At 36.8% G+C, this 20,260-nt stretch overlaps 1 long non-coding RNA gene and 1 pseudogene across 8 annotated transcripts in view; both read left to right on the top strand.

The window, feature by feature from the left end:
- LOC138175386 (uncharacterized) overlaps positions 1-20,260 on the top strand; it is a 284,137-nt gene that overhangs the window by 250,780 nt on the left and 13,097 nt on the right. The gene's annotated exons all lie outside the window — the stretch shown is intronic.
- On the top strand, positions 15,100-16,084 carry LOC138143913 (caspase-3-like; annotated as a pseudogene).

Raw genomic sequence — 20,260 nt, 5'->3', positions numbered from 1 at the left:
CTATTTTTCTCTTCCTCTTCCTCTTAGTGTTCTTTACCTGAATCAGTTGGAACTGGGGAGGAGAGGGTATTGGTCATGGTCATGAGATTTGATGAGTCTTGAAGCTCTATGTACATCCTGGATATATGCCCTGGGAAAGTAGCAACTATTGTTTATGTCAGATTGATGATTGACCTTGATACCCCTAAACAGGGATGGTTCAACTGCCACCACTTGTCCTTTCTTCTGCTGACCCTTCCTGGATGAGCTATGAATCCACATCATCATTCCTTTTAGGACAAACATTGACTCTTCACCAAAAAGTCAGCTCCCTCCTCCTGGAGAAAAGCCATACCTGCATTACTCAATTCTAAATATTAAGTAGTCCTTTCTCCCTCACTTCTCAATGTTCCATTATTACACACCACCACTTCCTGATACCTCCTTTTTACCTTTTCTCTGCCTCTTTCCTGTTGTTTTTTTCTTTATTTCCCCTTGAAGCAGTTCTCTCATTCTTTAAAGGAGCACTTCATCCTACTTGATAACCCAGGGAGCAGGCATGCATTCTTCCAGGTTTTTCACCTTCTCATGTCCCAAGTCACTTCCTTGACAATTCATCTTCCATATAACTGCCAAAGTGATTTGTCTAAAGTGAAGATCTGACCTTGTCAACTCTCCTACTCAGGAAACTCCAGTGGCTTCCTCTTACCTCTGTGATCAAATAGATACTCTTCTGTTTAGCATTTAAAACCCTTCATGATGTGACCCCAACCTACCTTTTCAGCTTTATTATACATTATAGTCATTATGCACTTGACAATCTAGTCTTCTATTCATAGACTACACTCCAGGTGCTATGTGCCTTTACACTGGTTGTCCTCCATGGACAGGGGAATGTATTTGCTTCTCACCTTTGCCTCTTATAGTACCTATTTCCTTTCAGAGGCTCAGCTCAAACTCTACCTTCTGCTTGAAGCCTTCCCTGATCCCCCAGCTGTCAGTATGTCTTCCCCCTGTTCCACCAAATTATGTTGTTTCTGTTTTGCATGTATTTTGTATTTAACAGTGTACTGCCTAATAGTCCTCAGTGGCAGGTAAAAAATCCCCTCAGTGTTCCCTTTCATCATCCCACTGGGAGCTGTCCTGTGACTAATGTGGTCAGATTTTGACTGATGACATCATCCTTTTATCTTAAAATACAGAAGAGGACCATGACACTGAGATGGGAAGGGGGTCAGTAGGGGAAGGAACCTTGTTAGCATAAGAATGGGGGGACCCAGTCTGGGCAGTGAAGTTGCTGCTACCACCATGACCACTAAGTTGTGTAGGAAACTGAAAAGAACACCCAAAGAAACCATGTAGAGAGAACTCATAGTCACAAGGCTAGGAATATCTAAAGTAACCTGTGTGTCTCAGAAATAATTGAAGGTCCTACCAAGTGATAATGACACTGATCCTATTGATTGTCTTTTCAGGAAGAGCATGTGTTATAAGAATTTCATAGTGGTTAGGTGGAAGACAAAGGTTTCTAGGAAAGTGTCATAGAGACCTATTTTGGGTCTTAAGACTTTTTTTTAAAGTGATTTGAATGAAGACACTGATGACCTGATTATCAGACTTTCAGATAATGGTAAATCTAGGAATGGTTACTGATACATTGGATGATAGAGCCAAGGTCTAAAAAGATCTGAACAGATGAGAACTAGGAATTAAATCTATGAAGATGAAATTTATGTTAACCAAAGATCTATAATCTTTTTCATGGGTACTTCTTTTGCCGACAGATAATAATAATAAAAATAACAATGGTGTAGCTAATATTTATACAGCACTTACTATGTGCCAGGCATTGTAAAATTATCTCATTTGATCCTGAGAACAACCCTAGGAGGCAGGTGCTCTCATTAACCCCATCTTTCAAATGAGGAAACAAAGAGAAATTAAATGACTTGATCAGAGTCACATAGCTAGTTAAGTGTCTGAAGCAAGATTTGAATGAACTAAGGTCTTCTTGACTCCAAACCCAGTGCTCTATCCATTGTACCATCTAATGACTAAATAAAAATCTCCTTAATACTTATGGGGTGGACTTTGAGAATTCCTATAGTTAAACAATTTTTCATTTTGTGGCTAACCTTGATGAAATGCCTCTTCCAGTTCAGCCAATCTGGTCTTCAGACAGCAGGCACATAGTCTTCCAAAAGACCTGTACTGATATCTTTCCGAATGGCTAAGTTCTTTGAAACCTTGGGCTCTCCTGGCATGGTCTCCAAAAAGCCATGCTATGATGGAGATCATTTAACCAAATGCCCTGTATAGAATAGGCACTTAAGTATTTGGTGAACTAAACTGAAGTATACAAGTACCAGATGGAAGAAATATACCATAAAGAAGTTCATATAAAAAGATCTCAGTGTCTTAATAAACCACAAGCCCCAAGATGAGTCAGAGTGGTGACACAGAAGCCCCAAACCCAAGCCCAAACTTAGGACAAGTTCATAGAGGCTTTGTGTGCAAACCTAAGGTGATAATCATCCTGGTGTACTCCACTCTGCTCAGCCTACATCTAGAATATTGGGTTAAATTCTAGGTGCCTTGTTTAAAGAAGGACATTAATAAGTGGGTACATGTGTTCATAGAATGGTAGATAATAGGATTATAGTATCACAGATCTAGAACTAAAAGGGCCCCCAGAGGTCAGTGCATCAGTGTGGCAAGAGAACTGGAGCCTATGCTGAGAGTGGGGTGGGAAGGGAGAGAGAGAGAAAAGGAGAGAGAAAGACTCAGAGATACTTGGGGTGGGTGAGAGTGAGAAAAAGAGAGAGAGAATCTCAAAGATAGAGATATTTCATCTTGTTTGTGAGAAGTTTTATATATGTGAATATATATGTATACACACATGCACACACATATGTATATATACCTATATATCATGCTTATACATAAATTTATTTAATGTGAAGGGACACATAGCATGTGGATATGTGTTATGGGACATTTCCTCCTCTGTGAGAGAAGATTTTGTCCCTAAAATTTTCTGAGGTCTACATGCAGTGGAGCACTATTGCATCTGCCTAGCCTTCTCAGCATGTCCTTCTGGGAGGTTATGATCGAGTAAAGATGCAAGTGAAATTCATGTCTAGGAACACAGCTCCTTCAGTTCTTCTAGTGAATATGAAAGCACTCGGGTCTGTTTGGCTTGCTGCCCTTTCATTCTGGCCCACTGTTAGAGGTGAAAATAAATACATTAGAAAAATGAGTGTTTCTTGAAATATCAGCTGCACCTTATTGTGTTCCAATTTTCACACTGATAAATAACCTCTTTCTCATTAATGTGCAGGCTCCCTACAATTAGCACTCTCATTTGCACTATGTAAAAAGCTTCTAACTGTGTCTTTTAGCACCTCATTCAAACAAAAAAGCAGGAGGGATAACAAAGAGGTATGACAAGCCTCAGTAAGAGGGAATCCTGGCCTCAGTACTGGAGTTACAGTGTTAGCTTTTTGCAAAAGTGACATCCATTGTGGGGAAAATATGCAATATTGGCCAGGCTTTCTCTCTAATCTAGTGCCTCTCACCCAGTGGATTAAACAGTCAAGAACTAAACCCTGATGGAGTCACCTCGCTGGGTAGAAAAGAGAAGATGTAGAAGATGTAAGGCAGACTCATGGGGAGGGGACTTCTGGAGGCCCCATCCAGAAGATGCCTCTTACTGGGCATATAACTGAAAATTTCACTGAGGGATCTTTGGAATTTAGAGTTAGCTCACTGATTTGTTTTTGCATTTTTTTCTTTCATTCAATAAAACCTCCCCTAGTCGAGCAACTGCTTGATTGTGTACTTAAGATTCCATGTGCTATTCTGATACAGAATAGAACAGATTTTTAGTCCTAGTCACTAAACATTTGTTAAGCTCTTACAATGTGTCAGGCACTGTGCTAAGTACTGAGGATACAAGGAAAGGCAGAAAACCCCAAACAAACCCAGAACTACCCCTCACTGTATAGTGAGAGGAACAACAAGTAAAAAACCATATACAAACAAGGTAAGTGTATGGTAGAAAATGGGAAAAATAAACAAGTAAGGGACTAGAATTTGGGGGGGTGAGGAAAGGCTTCTTAGAGAAGGTAGGATTTTGGCTGGAACTTGAAGTCATGGAAGCCAGGAAGTGGAAAGGAGAAGGGAGAGAGAGCATTCAAGGTATGGAGGAATAGCCAGTGAAAATGCCTAGAGGCAGGAGATGGAGGGTCTTACTTCAGGAAGAGGCAGGGAGCCAGCATTAATAAATTGCAGAGTAGACCAGCAGGGTGGAGGGAGAATATAAGGTATAAGAAGACTGGGAAAGAGGGGAAGGGGCAGGTTATGAAGGGCTTTGAATGCCAAACTAGGGACTTTCTATTTGATCCTGGAGGTCGCAGGGGGACACTGGAGTTTATTGAGTGGGGGGGGGGAGAGGGTGACATGATCAAACCTACTTTCAGGAAGTTCACTTTAGCAACTGAGTGAATGATGGCCTGAGAAGAAGTAGGGAGAGACTTGTGACAGGTAGACCAGCCAGCAGGTAGTAGTCTAGGAAGGAGATGAAAATAAAGCCTGCACTAGAGTGGTGGCAGTATCATGGCCCTCCTAAATCCAAAATGTTCATCACCTGCTAGGCCACAGGGTAATTTTTCCCCCACAGCAACTCTTAGAGATTGCATTCCTGGAATGGTTGCAATTTGCCTTGGTGGAGGGTTTGGGCATACAGACAAAATCACAATTTTTCTTGAATTTTGAAGTAGAAAACAAAATCAGATAATTCTGGTTAATTCTAAGCAAAGCAAGTCACAATAGAAATACTATGTCTGTTTCCCAATTACAAACATAATTTAATAAATTCTGGAGTAGGATTTTGCAAAGCTAATTTATGTACGGGCAGATCAAGTAAAAATAAAGTCTGTCAAATCTGTCCCTATAAAGACCAATAATTTCACAGATATTTCATTAAAGAAAACACAAAAGTTTAAGTCTTCAAGAGCACAAACAGTCAACACCTAATATTAAGTCACCACTGCTGGGCCCACAGGGACTGGAGCACTTAGATCTCTCTGTCCTCATTAAAAAATGATGACCCTTTGCAGAGGAGCCACTATGGCTATTTTTATGATCCAAGAATTAGCACATATTTATGCATGCCTTCAATATACAGAAGTGTGGCAGCTTCTTTCTGCTTCTGAAGCTGGGGTGGATTTTACTGGTTGTTTCTAGTGTAACTGAGGATTTCTAGAGTCTCACCTTAGTTATTGACTGAGGTAGGCAAGAGATCTGCATAGTCAGATATTTCGATTATAGGATTTTTAAAGAGATCTTGGAGACTATGTAAGTGAATCTCTTCATTTTACAGATGAGAAAACTGATTACCCAGACAGGTGGTTCCTTGCTGAAAGTCACACATATAGTAAATGGGAGACCCGAAATTAAAACCAAGGTTCCATCTACAAGTACAGATTCCTTTCTATTGTATAGGATGCACCAAAGGGCCACAAACATTTGCAGTTTAGGATTATCCCTGGATCCCTTTGTGTACAAAAACACAAATTTCCCCAAGTTGGATCAATTCTTAAGAGGCAGAAATCCTTGAGGATCGTAGAAAAAGTGTCAGATGATAGTCTGGTCAGGAGATAGAGATTTGACAGTGTATACTGTCACCTATAAATATAAATGTGTACTTATACATATATACTTGTAATTACTAAAATGGACTTGGGATTTCATTAATTCAGGAGCTTTCTCCAGCAAAACAAATGGTAGCCAATTCATGCCTGCTCATCCTGTGTACCTCTTATATTCCCCGAAAGTTTTCCAGGGTAGTAGTGAGGAAGGTTATGCTGGGTTTTCCTCACTTTCCCTCCTGGCATCTGGAGGGTCCCAGTGCTTTGCTCTGGCTAGCCCCTTTGCTCTTGTCATGAGACTAATCCTGTCATACAATTCTTTGATGATTCTCTTACTTGGGTTCTTTAGAATTCCTCATGTGATACATGGTATAGCCTGCTCATAATCACCACGTACCATTCTGTTGTCCTCTGTGTTATATTCATCTTTAGTTCTCAGGTTACAATAGTGTTTCATGTCTTGACACCATAGAACTATCAAATGTTAGGAATTCAAAGACAGGCCTTTACTTTCAAGGAAAGCTTGGGGGTCAATAAAAGAGCTTTGCAATCTGGCTCACTTTCCTCCTCCTGTTTAATTCTGGGCCCAGTGCATTGTCTACCTGTATTGTCTGCCCTGGATAGACGATTATATAAACTCTAGATGGGTATAAATGCATGTGGAAGTCTGGGCAATTGGCATTCTTCATCCACTAGGTCTTTCCTGTGTGGATGGATAGGCCAAATTCTTTTGAGTGATTATGGAGGAAGCAGTGTTCTTTGACTTGATGCTACCTACACATGTCATCTGGAAGACCTCACCATCCCCAGGTAAGCTCTCTTTGATCTGTCCTCTGTGCTGCATCTCCTCCAGCATGGTGACAGATACCTTGACTGTGCATACATTTCCCTGCTTCATGACTCATCATCACAGGATCATAGGGCAGGGATTTTTCTGTTGTTATATTTTTCAGAGAATCTTGAATGATCTTGATATTCGGAGGATGATGTGATACAAGAAATATAGCAAATATTTTTACACATATACATATAACACACATACAATACAAATATATGCATATGTATTTGTATATATGTACATATAACACACATACATTCATATAAGTACACAATATAATATTTTGTTGTTCAGCTGCTTCATTCATGTATGATTCTCCATGACTCCATCTTGGGGTTTCTTGGTAAAGATACTGGAGTCGTTTGCCATTTTATTCTCCAGTTCATTTTACAGATAAGGAACTGAAGCAAAACAGGGTTAAGGGACTGTCCTAGGGTCATGCAGCTAGTAGGTATCTGAGATTGGATTTGAACTCAGGTCTTCCTGACTCCAGTCCCAACATTCTATCCACTGTGCCACCTAGCTGCCCCTTAATTTAACATGTATTGAACAAATATACAAATGTATACCTATGTATTAGTGTGTATTTATGTATATATATTAATAACATGTAAATGATATAGTATATTAGTTATATATTACATATATAAATATAAATATTTGAGATGTGAGACTATAATGATACATCTCCTAGGTTGCCTTGCAACTCACTTTTCGGTCCAGATATATAGAGGGAACAGGACAGTGGGACAAAAGATGGGATGATGCCTGCTGGCAGTTAGGGGAGGTTAGTTCCAGAGGCAATATAAATCAAAGGGGAACAAGGTCTTAGGCTATACAATTTGAGAGGTCAGACTTCATAAGCTATGGATGAGTAGTGAGCTTCTTCCTCCATTCCCATAAAACATTTCTACCAAATCTTTGTAGACTTAATAAAGTACCTAGGTTAATGGAAAGAGTTCGGAATTTTGAATCAGGAAGGACTTGAATTCAAAACCTCTGATATTCACTAGTTGGGTCACCATGGAAAAGTCACTTAATCTCTTTAGACCTCACCTATAAGATGAAGATTATACTCCCTGTCCTGTTTATCTCACAGGTCTTGTTGTGAAGTCCAAATTGGGGGAAAATGTATAAGAATTGCTTTGCAAACTGCAAAGTTCTATATCAATTCTAGTAATTATTATTATTTTTATTATTCTCTCTAGTACTCTGTAACCCTAGGTAACTACAACTAAAGAGAAGATCCAGGCTGTAACAATCATTATTTGGGAGCTAGGCCAGAAATTAGCTGCTGCTATTTGTGTTTCTGTTTGTCAATTAAGACCAGAAAAGGTTTTTTTTTAAAGATGGAAAATCAAGGTCTGTAAATAAATATCTTGGGGGAATTAGAGAAGATTTGGAGAACAACAGTCAATCTCAATATAATCAAAAATAAGCTCTCACCTGCTACTAATTTTCTTCTTTCTCACTAACAGAAATCTTTGTTTGAACAAAGAGGTAAAAGGCACAGTTAGAAGCTGTTTACATAGTGCAAATGAGAGTGCTAATTGTAGGGAGCCTGCATGTTAATGAGAAAGAGGTTATTTATCAGTGTGAAATTTGGAGCACAATAAGGTGCAGCTGATATTTCAGGAAACACACATTTTTCTAATGTATTTATTTTCACCTCTAACAGTGGGCCAGAATAAAAGGGCAGTGAGCCAACTGGGTCTGAAAGGACTTCTCACACACACTGGGTGATCTGAAAGAACTTCTTAAATCGATGGATTGGTCTGTAGACCTATCTTGTGATCTGAAGATACTCTCTTGCTTCTCTCTTGGTGTTCTTCTTCCTTCTTTCTACTTATTCTTTTTTTTTGGAGGGCAATTGGTGTTAAGTGACTTGCCCAAGGTCACATGGCTAGTTTTTGTGTTAAATGACTGAGGCCAAATTTGAACTTAGGTCCTCCTGAATCCAGGGCTGGTGCTCTATTCACTGCGCCACCTAGCTGCCACAACTTATTCATTTTCTATCCATTCTTAAGGCCCAATATAAATCTCCCCTTCCTGATAAAGTGTTTCCCAATAATTCCAGCCTGCATTGTTCCCACTTCTCTCTAACTACTTAAACAAATTTATTGTCCATACCAAGCAAAAGTTCTTGTTTTGGTGCTTTGTGCCTCTAGCACTTAATGGTTCCCTCCACATTTATTCTCACTATCTAGGAAAGAAAACTCTTTTCCAATAGTCTTTTATGAGACAGATGTGACCCTAATATTTATATTAGGAAGGGATAAAGCAAAAATTTCTATAAAGAAATATAGAGAGCAATATTGATTCAAAATTTTAAAATAAAATTATAATAAATCAACTTCAGCAATATTTCTCAAAATTATTCACTATGACTGTGTTGTATTTATGTCAAGGATCTGAGGATGGTTCAGTGTTAGGAAAACAAACATTATAACATCATATTAAAAATAAAAACAATCAAAAGCATATTGGTATTTTTATAGGTACAGTAAATATCTTTGATAATATAATACTAATTTATGTTAAAAATCCTAAAAAGAACAAAGAGAAAGAACATTTAAAAGTATAATAAAAAGTCTATACATAAACAAAAAACTAGCATTATTTGCTATTGAGAAACACTAAAAGATTTCCCAATTAAGACAGGAATAAAACTAGGATGCCATATCTCCTCGTTATTATTTGACATAGTTCAAGAAATACTAATGATAGCAATAAGACAAGAAAAAGAAATGAAAGGTATTACTATTTCTTTTTAAAGCAATCAGGGTTAAGTAACTTGTTCAAGGTTACACAGCCAGTCATTTCTGGGTGTGGTGCTGAGTATCCAAGCCGGGATTTGATCCACGTCATCCAGACACTGGAGCCAGTGTTCTTACTCGCTGAACCACCTGGCCGCCCCTAAGCAATGGGGGTTAAGTAACTTGCTCAAGGTTACACAGCCAGGTGTTTCTGGGTGGGTGCTAAGTGTCTGAGCCCGGGATTCGATCTCCAGGTCTTCTCAACAGTGGAGCCAGTGCTCTTACTTGCTGTGCTACCTGGCCGCCCCAAAAGGGCCTTTAATTACTATTAAAGGCATTACCATAAGTAAAGAGAAAATGGAATTGTTCTTCTTTGCAGAGTACAGGATGTTTTCACTTTTAAAATTTGATATGGTTTTAATTTTCAGTTTCAAATTCTTTCCCTCACTCCACCTCCTCCCTCATCCACTGAGAAGGCAAGAAATATACCTATTTACATGGAAATCATGAAAAACTTATTTCCACATTAGCCATACCTCTCCTTCACCCCCTCCCCTACAAGAAAGGAAAGCAAGGGAAACAAAGAAAAGAAAAACTTCTTTCATCTATACTCTGAGTCCATCAGTTCTCTATCTGGAGGTGGATAGCATTTTACATCATGAGTCCTTTGGAGTTGTGGTGAATTGTATTGATCAGATTAGTTAAGTCTTTCATAGTTGATTATATTTACAAGATTGCTGTTGGTATATAGATTGTTTTCCTGTTATGTTCACTTTGCATCAGTTCATTGAAGTCTTCCTCCCTTCATTTCTTTCAGCACAATAGTATTCTATCAATTTATATATCATAACTTGTTCAACTATTCCACAATTTAAGGGCATGCCTTTGGTTTCCAATTCTTTTTGCTACTACAAAAAAGCTGCCATAAATATTTTTGTATGGATAGATCCTTTCCCTTTTTCTTTGGTCTCCTTGGGACATAGATCTAGTCATGGTATTGCTGGGTCAAAGGTATGTATAGTTTTATAGCCCTTTATACATACTCCCAAATTGTTCGCTAGAATGATTGGACCGGTTCACAGTTCCAACAAGGGTACTTCTTTTCTTACATTTCCTCCAACATTTGCCATTTCCATTTTCCTGTCATATTAGCCAAACTGCTAGGTATTAGGTAGTGCTTCAAAGTTGTTTTATTTTGTATTTCTCTAGTTATTAATGACTTAGGACATTTTTCATATGATTGTTTGTAACTTAGATTTCTTCCTATGAACACTGCCTGTTAATATCCCTTGACTTTTTATCAATTGGGAATGGTTCCTATTTTTATAAATTTAGCTCAGGTCTTCATATCATATCATTTGCAAAAATTGAGAATTTTGTTTCTTTGTTGCATATGCTTATTTCTTCGATTTCTTTTTCTTGTCTTTTTGCTATTGCTAGCATTTGTAGTACAATATTGAATAATAATTATGAACAACCTTGCTTCATTTCTGATCTTATTGGAAAGGCTTCTAGTTTATCTCCCTAACAGATAAAGCTTGTTCTTGGCTTTATATAGCTATTACTTATAATTTTAAAATATGAGTTATTCTTATAAGATTTATTCATATGATTTTTATTGTTGCTAATGGGAGTAGATACTGCATTTTGTGAGAAACATTTTTTCTTTTTTTTAATAAATTAATTTATTTTTAGTTTTCACCATTCACTTCCATAAGTTTTAAATTTTCTCTAGCTGCCTCCCTTCCCCCCTCTCCAAGATGGTGTTCAATCCAATATAGGATTTACATATATACATTCTTATTAAACATTTTCACATTAGACCTGTTGTATAGAAGAATTAGAATGAATGGGAGGATTCATGAGAAGGAAAAAACAATACAAAACAAAAACAGAGAGCTAGTCGTGTGCTTTGAACTACATTCAGACTCCATATTTTGTTCTCTGGTTGTGGGTGGCATTTTTCATCATGAATCATTTGGAGTTGTTTTAGGTCCTTGCATTGCTGAGAAAAGCTAAGTCTTACCAAAGTCAGTCATCACAAATACAGTGTCCTCCTGGTTCTGCTTACTTTATCCGCATCAGTTTATGTCTTTCTAGGTTTCTCTGAAGTCTACCTGCTCATTATTTCTTATAGTACAGTAGTATTCCATTACATTTGAATACCATAACTTGTCTAGCCATTCCCCAATTGATGGGTATCCCTTTGACTTCTAGCTCCTGTCCACCACAAAAAGAGCTGCCACAATTATTTTTGTACATGTAGGTCCCTCTCCCATTTTTTATAATCTCCTTGGGATACAGCCCTACCCAGAAATGGTATTGTTGGGTCAAAGGGTATAAGAAGCTTTTTTTCTGTATATATTGATATAATCATATTATTTTTGTTTTTTTTGTTATTGATATGATCAGTTATGCTTATAGTTTTTCTAATACTAAACCAACCCTGCATTCTTAATATAAATCCATCCTGGTCGTAATGTGTGATCTTTGTGATATATTGCAAGGGGTTTATTTAAAATTTTTTCATCAATATTCATTAGGGAATTGGTCTATAGTTTTCTTTAGCTCTCCCAAGTTTAGGTGTCAAAATCATATTTTTGTCAAGTAAGGAATTTGGAAGAACTCCTTTATCTATTTTTTTCCAAACAGTTTATATAACATTATGATAATTTTTCTTTAAATATTTGGTAGAATTCATTTATAAAACCACCTAGTCCTTTTTTTGCCTCCTTAGGGTAAATTTATAAGACCAATTTATAACTTGGTTATATTTTATATTTTTCTGAGATAGGGTTATTTAAGTATTCTAGTTCCTCTTCTTTAATCTGGGCAATGTATATTTTTGCAGATATTCATCTTTTTCATTTCAACTGTCAGTTTTATTAGCATATAGGCAATGGCAAGATAGCTCTTAATAATTACTTTAATTTTAATCTTCATTGGTTGTGCCTTTTTTTCTTTTCATTTTTGATAATTTGGTTTTCTTCTTTCATTTTTTGAATTAAATTTGCCAATGGTTTTTCTCTTTTATTCATTTCCCCCCATAAACTGGCTTCTAGTTTTATTTATTAGTCCATTTTTTTTACTTTCAATTTTATTAATCACTCCTTTGATTTTCATGATTTCTATTTTGGTGTTTCATCAAGGATTTTAAATTTGTTTTTCCCCCTATTTTTTAGTTGCATGCCCAATTCATTGATTTGCTTTTCCTCTCTTTTATTGATGTAAATATTTAGAGATATAAATTTTCCCTGAAGAACTGCTTTGATTATATCCCACAAATTTTTCCATGACATCTCACTGTTGTTATCTTTAATGAAATTACTGATTCTTCCTATGGTTTGCTCTTTGACCCACTAATAATTTAGGCTTAGTTTATTTAGTTTCCACTTAATTTTTAATCTCTGCCTCAAAAGCCCTTTATTAAGTATAATTTTTTGAACTATCATCCAAAAATTAGACACAGTTAATATTTCTGCTTTCCTTCATTTGTTTGTGAAGTTTTAATGCCACAATAAATGGTCACTTTTTTTGTGAAGATGCCATGTACAGCTGAGAAAATGGTATATTCTTTCTATTCCCATTCAGTTTTCTCCAGAGGTTTATCATATCTAACTTTTCTAAAATTCTATTTATCACTTAAACTTCTTTCTTGTTTATTTTATGGTTAGAGCTGTCAAAGTTTGAGAAGTATTAATTGAGGTCCTCTACTAGTAAAGTTTTACTGTCTATTTCCTCCTTTAATTCACTGTAACAGCAAGCACCTGGTATACCCAGGATGGCCGACTAGCACAGGTTTTTGAATTTGCTTTTCTTAAAGGAAAACAACTTTTAAGGGGTCAATAATTACTTTAATTACATTCACTAGTTCATGGGAAAAGTCAGCACCCTGAATGTCAGAGAAAATACAAGCAGAGAAATTAGCATAAAGACCAACAGAGAATACTCAGCCTAAATCAAAGCAATATTATTATATACTTTATATACACTACTGGAGTGAGAGAGTCTTTACATCTGAGCGGTTGGGGGGAACCTCTGAACACACTACTACTCAGAGTCTCAACCAGAAAATCAAACAGCCCTTCTCATAAGCAAACCCCCAAAGCAAAATGCCAACCTCCCAAAATATATAAAAAAGACTAGCATCTTATTGGCTGAGTGCTGAGAAGCCTGAGTATCCTTGTGTCTAGCACTTAATTGGAAACTCCCCATAGCCAAGAGCCTGATTAGCTCTGGGCCAGGGCTCTATGTGATTCAGGATGTATCACAGCTGGGCACATAGGCCTATTAATAGACAGGGAAGATCTTACATCCCATTAACCTTACTTTCACTTAACTTTTCCTCTAAGAATTTGGATAGGGGCGGCTAGGTGGCACAGTGGATAGGGCCAGCCCTGGAGTCAGAAGGACCTGAGTTAAGATCCAGCCTCAAACACTTAACACACACACACACACACAAACTTGGGCAAGTTACTTAATCCCAATTGCCCTCCAAAAAGCAAAAAAAAAAAAAAGAATTTGGATGCTGTGCCATTTGTTGTATATATGTTAAGTATTGCTATTAATTCATTGCCTATGGTAACTTTTAGCAAAATGTAGTTTCCCTGATTATCTCTTTTAATTAGATCTATTTTTACTTTTACTTTGTCTGGGATCACGATTGCTACCCCTGCCTTTTTTTTAACTTTAGTTGAACATTATAGGTTTTGCTCCACCCACTTACTTTAACTCTGTGTTTCAAGTGTGTCTTTTGTAAACAACATATTGTAGGATTGTAGTTTCCAGTCCATTTTGTGGTCTTCCTGTTTATGGGTGACTCCATTCCATTCACATTCACAGTTATGATTGCTGTGTATTTCCCCCCATTTCATTCTTTTCTGTTTATCTTTCTATTTATTTACCCTGTCTTCTCAAAAGTTTGTTTTGCTTCTAACAAATCAATCCTCCCTCTTGTCACCCCCTCCCATCTTCTCAGCACCTTCCTCTCTACCTTCCCTCTTGGTTAAGATGAATTTCTATACCCAACTGTATGTATATATATATTATTTCCTCTGAATCAATTTGGATTAGTGTAAGGTTCAAGCATTACCTGCTCCCCACCTCTCATTTTCCCTCTCCACTTTAAATACTCTTCCTGGCATATCTCTTTTATGTGAGATAATTTTCTCTATTCTTCTTCTCCCTTCCCTCTTCTTCTAGTGAATCCCTTTTTCTCACCCATCCATTCATTTTTTTGAGATCATCCCAGCATAATAGATTCATGCTCTCTGTCTAAGTAGACTTCTTTGACCTACCCTAATGATGGTAGCTTTTCTTTTAAGGACCATACCTTAAACCCAAATCAGTCTGGCTCTTATTGATTGGCCAACATCAAGTCCCAGCCTCAGTTGGTCATTGTTTGGATTCTGATAGCTCAGAGTGACTGCAAATAGCAATTGTTTCAGTTTTGACCAGATACCCTGGAGGTCTTCCTCTCCCAGACTGATTTTTTTTCTTTTACTCCTTTTGTTTGTAACTAGGTGAAAACAACAACAGCAAACATTCGTTGCCTCATTTCTTACCTGTCCTTAATCACTGGATGGGTATTACTTCAGACAAACTGAGGCTTGGGAAAGACCTTAGCTTAAAGAGGCCACGTCTCCCACTACATCCAGGGCCATCTCTAATCATTCTGATCTGTATCTTGCCACTGGACCCAAATGGCTCCACAGGAGAGAGTGAGGCTGATGACTTTGCACACCCCTGCCTCACTTCAATCCAGTTCACTTGCAAGTTATGACATCACCTTCCCGATGTCATTGGCCCTCTTCAGGAATGAAGCACAAACAACAACAATGCCATATAGGAATGTAAATAGTATAATCTTACTAAGCACCTTATGATTTCTCACTCATGTTTGCCTTTTTCATGCTTTTCTTGAATCTTGTGTTTGAATGTCACATCTTATATTCAATTCTCGTCTTTCTGGTGGAGCCAAATCCAGAAATGGCTGGAGGTACATCAGTAATATAACTACCATGGCAAATACTGAAATTACAGTAGATTCAAAATCCACCAAAAGTTCAGGAGTAAAGATACTCCTTGGCAGCAAGTCAGCAGAATCTGGACTGCCATCAGAGGGCTACAAAATGGAATATCCAGAAATGGGTTTATGTATAATAATAAAAAATTAACATTTTCACCCAAAAACTGAAATGTCACTTTGGTCTGGTACAGATGTAGATGCAGCAAACATTAAGGATGCATTAAAAGACTTGAAATATAAAGTCAGGAATAAAATGATCTGACATATAAAGAAATCATTGAATTAATGTGCAATGTTTCTAATGAAGATCACAGCCAAAGGAGCAATTTTGTTTACGTGATTCTAAGTCATGGTGAAGAAGGAATCATCTTTGGCACAGATGGATGTGTAGACCTGAAAAGATTAACATGTTTCTTTAAAGTGGATAAGTGTAGAAGTCTAACAGGAAAACCAAGGATTTTTATTTATTCAAGCATGTAGAGACCCAGAGTTGGATTGTGGTGTTGAGGCAGACAGTGGCACTCATGAAGACATAATATGCCAAAAATACCTGTTGAGGCAGACTTATATGCATATTCTACAGTTCCTGGCTACTACTATTCTTAGAGAAATTCAAAGAATAGTTCATGGTTTATCCAATTACTTCGTGCAGTGGTGAAACAGTATGCTCACAAGCTTAAGCTTATGCAAATCCTTACCTGGATCAACTGGAAAGTAGCCATAGAATTTAAATCTTATTCTTTAGAAATTGCCTTTCATGTAAAGAAACAGGTGCCCATATATTGTGTCCATGCTTACTAAGGAAATATATTTTTTTCCACTAAGAAAATGATGCATTTTCATCTGTATGCCGAGTCAGTGGATGATGGGTCTGAAGACAGTATTTCCTTGGTAATTTAAATTGAACACCTTGAGCCTAATACAGTATAGCATTGGTGAGGAGGGCCTGGGAGGGGTCGGGGAAGAAATAATAATTTCTCCCTTTAATAGAACCAATGCATTGCTACCTGAAATTCAAGTAGATGAATTGGAAGCTAATTGGGAATTAATATATTGAGTCTGTAAAGAAAAAAAAAAGATAATGGCATTTTTTGTTAATTAAAAAAATTTTAAACTTAAATACAAAATAGAAGAAAAAAGGAACAAACTTAAATACTAAATATTTAATAATACAATAAATACAACATTTATACAAAATAACTACAAATAAGATAATATAATACAAAATAAGAAAATAAGAAAAATTGCCATGGACACAGTAGAATGTGAGAGAGGATTCAAAATATATAGCAATAAATTTCAAGAAAAAGCCTACATAATATATACAAGGCATTGTGTTGAAAGCTGTCCATCTTTTATTTTCTTCCTTGTAAGATTTTTTTGTTCTCTGCTGTAAACTTTACTTTTTTCTTTTCCTCCCTTCTCCCCACTTCCCCAAGAAGTCACAATAAAGTACAGATATATTTATATAGAGACATATAGACATACATATATGGACATATACACACAAAGATATACATATATACTTAAACACACATGCACCTGTCCATACATACACTTATACATATATTTAGATAACAATAATCATAGTTTTATATATAAACTTATACATTCACGTGCATCTATGTAAGACTGCACTATACTTATTTATCCTCTGTTTCTCCAAGACTGGATAACCTCTTCCCTCATAAGTCCAAGTATTTCCATATTTTTCCAAGTTCACCAATTCATCATTTCCAACACCGCAGCAATATTCCCACCTTATACCGTCTAGTTGTTTTAAATAGATCAACACAACTTTGATAAATATGGCCGCCACATACTGTAGTTTTGCTATTTTTCTCTTTCGATTAAATCTATTTTAGCCTTAACTTTGTCTGAGATCATAGTTACCCCCCTGCTTCTTTTTCCCTAAAAAATTCTACTCCTAAACTTTATTTTATATTTGTGTGTATCTCTTATTTTCCATCCCTCCTGACTCCTCTACTTTACTTCTACCTGCTACCTTGCCCTCCTATTAATTAATCTAAGCTCCTTCCAAGGATACCTCCCTTATCCTTCTCTTCTCTTTAATTTAAAGACCCTTCTATATGTCCCTTTAACCCATTCCATTTCCCTCCCCTCTGTACATCCCTCTCCTATCCTGTCCCCCCCATCCCCTTAGTATTTTGTTTCTTTCTGAATTTAGAAGAATTTTATACTCTTCTAGATATATTTGTATTGTTTCCTCTTGAACTCATTGCTGATGAATGTAGGTTTCCAGAACTACCAGCCCTTCTCCCCCATCTAATTCCTCTGCATCGGCTCTTCCTCTTACACCTCATTTGTTTAAAATAACTTCTCTTTTTAGCTGTTCCTAAATGGTTCTTCTTTTAAAAATCATATCATACTGAGGTCTACTCTGATCTTTCTTATGAACTACCCAATTACTAACAACAATCTTAGACATATGTTTTACATTTTACATACACAAAAGGTAAATAGTCTGTCCTTTTTGAGTCCCTTGTAATTAGTTTTGTAATTATAAGGTACATACGTACCTTATAATTCTCTTGGCTCATATGTCAAATCTTCTATTAAGTTCAGTTTTTTCTTTAGTCTGACAATTCATTAAATATCCTTTTTTCCATTTAGGATTATGCTTAGTTTTTGATGGGTATGATATTTTTGGTTGCAATCACAGTTCTTTTCCTTTTTGACATATAGTGTTCTAAGACCTGTAGTCTTTTGTTGTATGTATTTCTAGGTCTTATGTGCTCCTAATTGTGGCGCCATCATATTTAAATTGTTTTTTTTTCTTGTTACTCCTAATGTTTTATCTTTGAGTTGGGGGTTTTGGAATTTTAGTATGATATTCCTGTGAATTTTCCTTATAGGATCTCTTTCAAGCAGTGATTAATGGATTTTTTCTATTTCTACTTTCTCCTCTTGTTCTTCAGGACTTGTCTTCAGGACAATTTTCTTTATTTCTTGTATTAATGTATCAAGATTCTTTTTTTGTTCATAGCTTTCAGGTAGTCCTTTTATTCTTAATGTTTTCCCTTCTTGATCTGTTCTCCAGGTCAGTTGTTTTTCTTATGAGATGTTTTACATTCTCTTCTATTTTTTCATTCTTTATATTTTGTTTCATTATTTCTTGATCTCTTATAACTTCACTGGCTTCCCCTTGCCCAATTCTGATTTTCAGAGTTGTTTTCTTCTTTTAAGATTTTGGATTTCCTTTTCTGATTGACTTTCTTTTCATAATCTTTTTTCTTGGAATTAAAAAAAATTTCCCTCAATCTCTCTCAATTGATTTTTAAAATCTTTTTATGTTCTCCTATGAATTCTTTTTGGGCAGGTGACCATTTAACATTACTCTTTGGGGTAGAAGAGTTCAGTATCCTCCTCTGAAGAACAGCCCCAGTCTTCTCTATTTCCATAGTAACTCTCTATCATTGGATTTTTCTCCTTTGCCAGTTCATTTATTTATTTATTTTTCTTTGTAGTAGCTTGGTTTTTTTTAATCACCTCTAGCCCTGGAGTATGGGGGATGGTGCTTCTGGTCTCAGATCCTCCTTCAGTTCTTCCCTCTGTCCTAGAACCAAAACCAAGACCTCTAGACTCCTTGTAAGTGCCCACAGCTGTGGCCCCAGCTCCAGTTCACTGCTTCTGTACCCACCAGGCATGTGCTCGTTCTTTCTCACCCCTAGCTGTGTCTCCACAGCACATCTGGGTCTCATATTCCTTGTCAGCAGAGGTCCCCTCGATCTTCCAGGCTCAGATGCCCAATTCCCCTCATTTTCCCAGGAATAAAAGTTTTTTGTGGCTGGGGCCTAGGCAATCTCCCAACCCACCTAACCCTAGGGCTTGCCGTTTGTTGTTTAAATGGACCTGGACTGGAGGTGTTTACTCTTAGCAGGCACCAAGCCTCATCCTGGGATTTTTCTTCAGATATTCTCTGATTGTCCCAGGAGGACCATAGTTCTACCTCTACTCTTACTTAATTTTATTGCTTTATGTTGGTCTGAGGTGCTGTTATTATCTCATTTGTGGGGGAAGTCTGGAGAGCTTAGAATTTTCTGACCTGCTACACAATCTTCCTGGAATCCTCCCTCAATGATATTTGTTATAAGAAGAAGCTATTGTATCCTCAAAGCTTTAAGAATAGTTAGGCAACAGAACACTTCTTAGTGATACAATATCATGGGTTTTGGAGGTTTTATGGAAAAGTTAACACATTTTAATAGTATATATTTACTTAACTATGAGAGGTAGTGAGCAGTTAGTTGGCACAAGTGGCTAGAGAACCGGGCCTGGTGCCAGGAAGGCCTGAGTTCAAATTTGACCTCAGACACTTACTAGCCATGTGACTCTGGGCAAGTCTGTGTTTAACCCAGTTTCCTCATGTGTAAAATTAGCTGGAGAGAGAAGTGGCAAACAGCTTTAGTATTTTTGTCAAGAAAACCCAGAAATGGAGTCACAAAGAGGTGGACACAACTGAACAACAACAACAACAGCAACACATGATCTTTTCATCAGGACTTCTTGAAAGTCTCCTACTTAATTTAATGGTCATTTCCATCCAATAGGTTTATACCTAGTTTTGCTGGATAGGTTTATTTTTTATTGTAATCAAAGTTCTTCTGCTTTCCAGAGTATCATATTTTCAAGGCTACTAGTCCTTTTAGAGTGGTAACTGCTAAAGCTTCTGTGATCCTGTTTTTGGTTTCATGATGTTTGAATTTTTTTTTCCTTCTGGCTACTTGTATTTTCTCCATGATCTTGGAGTTCTGGAATTCGACTATAACATTCATGAAAGTTTTTATTTTGGGGTGTCTTTAAGGAGTTGATTGGTGGATTATTCTGTTTTTTTTAATTTTGTTCTCTAATTCTAAGACATCTGGACAGTTTTACTTTATATTTTCTTGCAATATTATGTCTCAGCTCACTTTTTGGTTATGGCCCTCAGGTAGTTCAATAATTCTTAAATTTCTCTTTGATCTGTTTTCTAGGTAAGTTTTTTTTT

The sequence above is a fragment of the Petaurus breviceps genome, unplaced genomic scaffold (genome assembly GCF_028583685.1).
Source record: "Petaurus breviceps papuanus isolate PSGF00001 unplaced genomic scaffold, PetGlider_PUasm1.0 138, whole genome shotgun sequence".
NCBI lineage: Eukaryota > Metazoa > Chordata > Mammalia > Diprotodontia > Petauridae > Petaurus > Petaurus breviceps.
The sequence above is the reverse complement of the archived record's forward strand: the minus strand, read 5'-3'. Positions and strand labels throughout refer to the sequence as shown.